This window comes from Neopsephotus bourkii, unplaced genomic scaffold, assembly GCF_033783945.1.
Source record: "Neopsephotus bourkii isolate Nb327-2 ecotype Australia unplaced genomic scaffold, CSIRO-AGI_Nbou_v1 NB_38, whole genome shotgun sequence".
NCBI classification, from domain to species: Eukaryota; Metazoa; Chordata; class Aves; order Psittaciformes; family Psittacidae; genus Neopsephotus; species Neopsephotus bourkii.
In genome coordinates, this window is record NW_026900555.1 from 84,450 (window position 1) to 92,102 (window position 7,653).

The window sequence follows — 7,653 nt, forward strand, 5'->3', positions numbered from 1 at the left end:
AGGTCCTGTGTTGTGGTGGACGTCTTGCAGACACCCTAGGGCATCTCAAACAGTGGATATTTCAGTGTAAGCAAGTGAATTGAATTGTCTTCTCCAGTAGGTCTGGGAAAAGCCACAATGATCCCAGTATCTCAAAGGTTGTAATTATGTCAAGCTAATACTATAAGCCATGCCTGAAGTGTCAGAATGGTCTTATCTACACCCATAAGGACCAGAATAATGGAGGACAAATCTGAGTGATATCTGAAATATCTATATGTGGGAAATATTGATATTTAAACATTTTGTGTTCTGAATTAAAACATAAACATCTTTATGAAAAGACAATATAAAATAATGCAGAATATAAAAAAATGCATTCATAAAAAATGATCACAAGGTTTCTTTAAATACTTTCAGTCTGTTAACTGCACACACTAAGGGGGTTTTTTGATTTGGTTTGGGGTTTTCTGTTTGGTTTTAGTTATTTTTTTTTTTATTTTGGTGCAGTTCAGAGTGCAGCTGCATTCACTGTCACTATTCCTCCTTGGAGATGGACAGATGTAGCTGTAACTCTTTCTATTTTGATCATGTTAAGTGCTCTAGAACTCCTGACATGCACTGTGGTCTATTTTCATAGTATCTGCTGAACTTAGAATGCAAAGTTATGCTTGAAAATGCTAACTTGGACATACATTTTGTGTCCTTATTAAACCTTTAAGTTAACATGTAGAGTGACGTTTAGGAAAAATTAGCAAGCTTATAAAAATCTTGACAGGCCAGAAATAATGGATTGACTAGAGAAGGAAAGGAACCTGGTTACATTATGTAGTGACCTTCAGCAGTACACAATTAAGTTGTACATTTATCTGCTGAAAATAAAAAGGAAAGAAAAATGACTAATTAAATACTGCACCAAAGAGTATTCAAATAATACAATAATGGATAATAATATTTATTCGTACATTGTCTTCTCAGAAAGAAATCCACCCTTTGACTACATCTTCAGTTTTCTTAGATTTCTGCAATGAACTAAATTTGCCTTTCATACCAGCATAGTAATTCGGTAATCACTGGGGAGTTGGTAATCTTCTGGACTACTGGTTAGTGGCCATGCCATGTGCAATGTTTGAACTTAGAAGAAACCTTGCTAGAGATTCAAAGCAAAGGGACCTTGGGCTAATGTCAGTCATGTGGAGTTTGGTAGAAGTGGCTGAGTAACAAATTAAAAAATTGAATGCATAGCTGCATCTCAACAGTGCTCACATCACTTCCGTTTCTTTTCTAAAGTAGTTACAAATCCCTATTCATTTTTTTCTCTTACCCATCTCAGAACTGCTGTTCTAGAATTTTTCTCAGGCTAATGTGCTACTTTGACATCCCAAACTAGAACAGAGTCCATGTGGTCAGAAAACATGGAAGAACTTCTGGCAAACAGTTCCACAGAAACTGGGCTGCAGTAACTGTCATGTTGTCTAGAAGATCTCAGAAGCTAAATCCCCACCTCTGACTAAAGGAAGCTAAAACTCACACCTCTGACTTTGGTATGACCAAGAAGGTAAAGTCCCACTGCACCTAATAGATCTTGCTCCCAAATCCAGGCAAAGATTTCTGCCTATTTGAACTTCATGCTCTTTCGCTAGTGAAAATAGCGATACAATAGAGAGGTCTGCATTACTATGACAAGTGAAGAAAAAAAATGATGAAAATTTGTAACAACCTAAAAGAAATTTCATACATCACTGAAGGCAAAGAAACTGAAAATAAAAGAGATTGAAGCTATATTTCTTTTTAATAATGTCAGTCAAAATGTTCCAGTCAGTGATCAGAACACCATGGGTGACGGCAGATTCACCACTTCACTCCACTGACTAACAATTTCAAAGCTTAGCAAAATTTTTGTAAGAGGAGATGGTAAAGCTTAAACTTCCTGTCAACAAAATACCCAAGACAAATAATGTATTCTGATAAAACAGCTGCATGATCCTTGAACTGAAATATCTAAATGAAAAAAAGGGTTTTAAAGGAAGGTTGAAAGGAATTTGTAAAGAATCAGTGACACTAAATAGGCTCATGCCCAGTTTTGCTGCCACATAAAAGAGCTGGAGCAGTGCTGGGTGACACACATAGCCTTGTAAATGCTATGTAATGGTAAACTCTATTAGAAGAGATGTGGGTAGACTTCTGACTTGAGAAAAAAAGACAAGACAGTGCAATCAACAATGTAATATCACTTGATGCCGAAATGATTGTTTAGCAATGAATTAGACTGATGCTCAAGTTCTAATATGGGTCTGATTTCTTTGAATTCAGGGTGAGGTTTTGCAGTTAGCTTATGCAAAACTACTGAGGCTTATGCTTCAGGGTATCCTGCCTGGTAAAAGCCAGACTCTCAAAAGGGTCAGTTTAATATGAGAATAGCAGAAAAGGGTCATGGTACACCTAAAAAAAAAGGAAGTAGACAGCAGGGTTTCTTTTCTTTACATGAGAATGAAATACATAGAATTGCATTAAAGACTGTCAGAGAAATAGTCCTCAGGATAGCCTCAGGCACTGGCAGTACGGACAAGTAGCAATGGGTGAGGTGTGTGGGTGTGTGTGCTTTAAGGGAGTATACCTCATAGTGGTGGCCTCCAGAGAGGCTAATAAGATCATAGAAAGAAAGGGAAAGAGGGGGAAAAGAATTAAACCCAGACATCCTTTCTATTGCTGTGAGAGAGCAAAGGAGTAAGGCGCTGCTGGAGGCATATAATGCATTATGCAAGCGCTCACAGCTGTCCAGCTCTTCCAGATCCTCAGTATGGTTAGCACCAGTGTAACTAACGATGCCAAATGTATAGTGAGTAGGTGAGGGATGAGGAGCAGGCTTAGTCACTGGGAGATCTAGAGTATTAAAGAGCTTCTCTACTGAATTCAAATGCCAGAGAAGGACCTCCACGCATGCCAAAAGGTGCTAACCTCACTGGGACTCTCAGCTAGGAGCTCCAAGGCAGCATTCCCTGCTGTATGCCAGCACTGATGTGAGCTGAGTGATGCGCAGGGAGCTGCTGAGGGCCAGAAGTGGGAATGATGGAAGAACAGTGGGGAAAGCACTGCCTGACAAATAGCTGTGTGGTGATAGGGGTCCTGGTGTTTCTAAAAGGCAGTCATGGGATGCTAAGGAAGGCTCAGACTCATACAGTAATGCCTGGTCTTGAAACTGTGTACATTTCCCAATGTAAGGTGGTCCCTGGGCACTTCTGCTGCCTGGGGATGTTTGAGGAGCTGCATTGAACTACATGTCCCAGTGGATAACTCCTCCACCTCTTCTCCCTTCCTCCTCCAGCCCAGGCTCATAAATCTTCATTTGCAATGGGAAGAAAGGTGCTGACAACACCATGCTCCTGCCCCTAGAGAAACCTTGTCGGTCTCTGCCTCTCTTCATCCTAATTCCCTAAAACAGGGTTGATTTTCTTGTGTCCTTCTGCCCCCAAAATTACTCTGACGGGACAACAAGGCATCAGTGCTAAATTCCACAAGGACTTGAGATGTCTAACTGGTACTAAAACCAGTGTTGCTTTTGACAGGCAGAACTCTGCTTTGGTATCGATAAATAGAGGGTCTCACCAAGGTAAACAGGAATCTGCTAGTACATATTCACCTTATCTGCAACTAGCTCAAGAGCAGTATCTGCTATGTTATCTTTTTTTTCCATATAAATTCTGAAAACGTGTTATGACAAACACAGTCTGTTTTCCACAGTTCTAATCACAGGAAACAGCATCAATCAATATATGTAAGTGAGACAATTTGGGAAGAAATGACCATAGCAGCTTTGTTGCCATTGTACAATTTCTTCACTACTAGCAGCTTCCTGCTCTGAAGTACTGCTCCATTGTCTTTGTCAGCAGCCCCCCAAGCTTTCATGATGGCAAAAATATCTGCCAGATGACAACTAACCATTTCAAAGAAATATAAAAAAGGGAATTTTTTTTCCATCCCTCCAAACAAATTGCCTTTATATCTGATTTTCTGTGGTGATTGAAGTAGACTTGGTGCCTCAGAGCAAAGTAAACACACATGTTTGGGAAGGCTTTTAAACTACTTGGCACCAAATCACCTTGTGCCAAACAGAGAATATTTTTTTCAGCCTTATGGACTTCTGATGTGTATGAAGCACTGGCTTTCAGATTCCACGTGTGTCTTTGAGATACATTTGGTGGTGTGGTGGTACGTGTGACCTCAGACATCTGGACTAGCTGTCAGCCAGAGCCTTTAGTGTTTGCAGCACCATACTGAGGCTCTTTCACATCAGATGGAGAGGAAAATATTCCCAGATATTGGCTCCCTCCCAAAAACAGTACTTCCCTTGGATCACACCTCATGCAAAGCTCTGTATGAACTGAAAAGAGAGATGGGTTATTGGCATATTTTGTACAGGCTGTATGTTGGCTTTATTGTAACTGACGACAGCTCCAGCCTGGAAGAGGCATGACTGCATGTTGTTTTGTGCATATATATTCCGTTTTGCCTGCTGTTTCAATTTGATTTTGTATTTTCTCATTGAAAAATATGAGACAAATAAAAACCATCTTACTTCTATAGCAAAAAAATATATGCCAGTTGAAGGTTCTCCTGGAAAAAAGAGAAAAGTGTGCACATCGAACAAAAAAGAAATATAATTTCCCATATATACTATCAAAACAAAATACTGTTTGAAGGTAAAATCTATTTAATCCCTCTTCCATCCACTGCTGCTGGAAAAAATAAGCCACAAATTGGTCCTAACCCTGAACAGTGTCACTGAGATTACAAGGAGTCCTCATTAGAAATCTGCATCCAGATCCCATGGGTTTTTGGAGACATTGCTGCTGAAGTGAGACAGGGCTATCATTTGTCAAGTAATTCTCTGGATAAAATTCTCAGACACCAGCTGACTTTAATCAAGCAGAGAATATCCCAAGGTAGGCAGCTAGCTAGTAAGCCTTCAAATAGTGCTGCTGAGCAGCAGCAAAGGATCCCAATGAGAAGGACTACAGAAGTCAAGGAGATGCCAAGCCAAAACTGAGTACTTGGGTGGAAGTAAACCATGAAACTCACAGGGTTTGGTTCATCACCATGTCATGGCAGGGAGAGAACACGCTTTTCCTGTGGTGGAGCTCAGCCATGGCAAACTGAGTGCAGTACCCACCTCTCTCTGTTGAAAAGGTGATGGGAAGCTAGGCCAGCGGGACTGCCAAGTCATTCATCACAAGTCACTCCTGATCTTAAACACTGGGTCATTATTGAAATCCCTTTTATAATAGCATACCATTCTCTATTTTAGATTAAGAACAACTCTCTGATTAGATAGTTAAAATTCCAATTACATTAACAATAAATCCTTGTCTTTGTTTAAAAGTAGTGCATCTTTCTGTCTATAGCAAGATTTTGAGTGTAACGATGACTATATTCGGTACAGGACTGGATACTGTACATAAGTTGGTGAGTGAAGAATTAGATCATGACCCAAGAAGGACTGGGGTAGGATCTGCACCCACCAAGATACAAATCTAGGCAGTTTAAGGAAAAAAAAGGTGAGAGTATAAAAAGGTCTTCAAAGAACAAAAGTGTTAGAAGTACAATAGCTTGGTGCAGCTTAACAACAAAAGAAGAATTTTTGTACTACAAGACTTTCAGGAGATAGCTCTGAAGAGCTGCCATATTGTGTCCTGTAAGGCTGAGAGAAGCATTGCTCAGTGCAGAATGGTTTGGTAACGGAGGGCAATGAAAATTATATTGCAAAGGAGGAACTATGGAGGATGAATGAAGTGAAATGATCTCTGTTGTGCTGTCTGCTTCCTGCTTAAGGACTACACTGTCATTCATGCAGACAATTGCATCAGGGCCTACTCAGAGCATATCCAAGAGCCCGTAATCAACAGCATCACTAGGACTGTTCTAAAGGGTGAAACCAGAAAGGGATCTTTCCCATCTCAGGTTAGTGCTATGACTCCAGACTATCCCATAATTAATTTTTGTTAGTTTTTTTGTTTTGTTTTGTTTTGCTTTGCTTGGTTTGGTTTGGTTGGTTTTGTATGTTTGCGTCTTTCTTTGGCTCAGTTTCATTCAGCATCAGAAAAAAGAACTAAAACTTCAGAAAGTTTTCAGCTCGCCATCCTTACTGAAATCCAGTAACAACTTCAATTTTCTGCCACAGTTTGACTAATTCATGGTGGGAAATAGAACTGTAGAAATGTGACATTATGATGGGAGGAGTAGGATACAATGGAAGAGTTTGAATTTCTTAGTTCAGGGACTCCACATCAGAAATACATTGGCTATGAGGCCATTATTAGCAGCTCTTCTTCCCAACATAATTGCCCTGGGGCAGGAAACCCTCTCTCCTGAACTAAAAGCAAAGTTTTCTGCCGTTCGGGCTGACGGCATGGAATCATTACTTGCCTGTGTTAAGAACCTTCTGTTCATGTGGAAAACTCTCTAGCAGCCAACTCTTCTACTCTGGGCCTCCAGTCTTTTTCTTCTCTTTTTCTCATGCTTTAGTGATCATAGCAAAGACTCTGTACTATTGATATATATACACACTAGCATAATTTGACTGATATCAGAAGAGATAATGTCAATGACAATGTCAAATCTTTTTTGTCATGACTGTTTATTTGCTGGCAGTAGCACTTAGCAAAAAGAAGACTACACAGGAGGGTGACAACAGTCACCTCTGGCAAGAATAAGTGGCTTTAAAAACATACTTCAGTCAATGTATATTCAGGAGATTTTTCTGTACTGAAACCATTTTCTTGCAAGCACACTGTGATGATCGCGCTTGCTATGAACAATAGCTTTGCTGAATGCTGTTCTTTGGCAGTGTTAGAAGGATGAATGCAGTCATGGGTAATTGCCACTCACCCCACTGTGTGTTCATTACAGACAATTCCAGTTGCACCTATGTGCACTATGCACAGTCTGTAATGTAACAAATAGTGGAACAAATCTTATAGTCTTTTTATAAGTCTTTTACTTTGTGTGGCAGCAGATGTCCAAGGATTTAAATAAGTGCACTGTGAAAACAGAAAATGAAAACAGCTTGGATGACTTCATAAGAGGTTACAGGATGAAGCGTCTGTAATTCCTTTCATGTCAATGCATGTACAGTAAGTATAGCAAGTATATTTCATCAAGAGCTAATTATTAGCATATTGTTGTCCAGTAGGGGCATTAAATTGCCAGTAACAAATCCTTGCATGCATGTAGAAATAAACAGTTGCTGCTGTAATGAATCTAAAAATAATTATAAGTTGTCTTGGAGACAACTACATGAAATATACTAAAACGAGGGAAAAAAAATATGTAAAGTTTTGAAATTCTGGAAATCCATAACGTCATACTAAAATCTACTCAAATAATAAAGGGGTGATTTACCATCCACAGAAGCCATCATCTCAGTTTGCCAGTGTGGTGGAATTCCGGGTTCAGCATCCATGGGCACATCTGCATGGTCAAGAGCACAGACCCAGCCCAGTTTGCACAGGGTTGTACCACCTTGCATACCTGAAAAACATCCTTGAATAGTCCCAGGTCCAGCTTACTAAACCGTAACTTGCCTTTTCAGCATGGTGTATTAGTTTCAGGCACAACATGGCACTTCAGGACCAGCTCTGAGCACAGGCAAAGAGAACTCAAATCTCTCTGCATGTA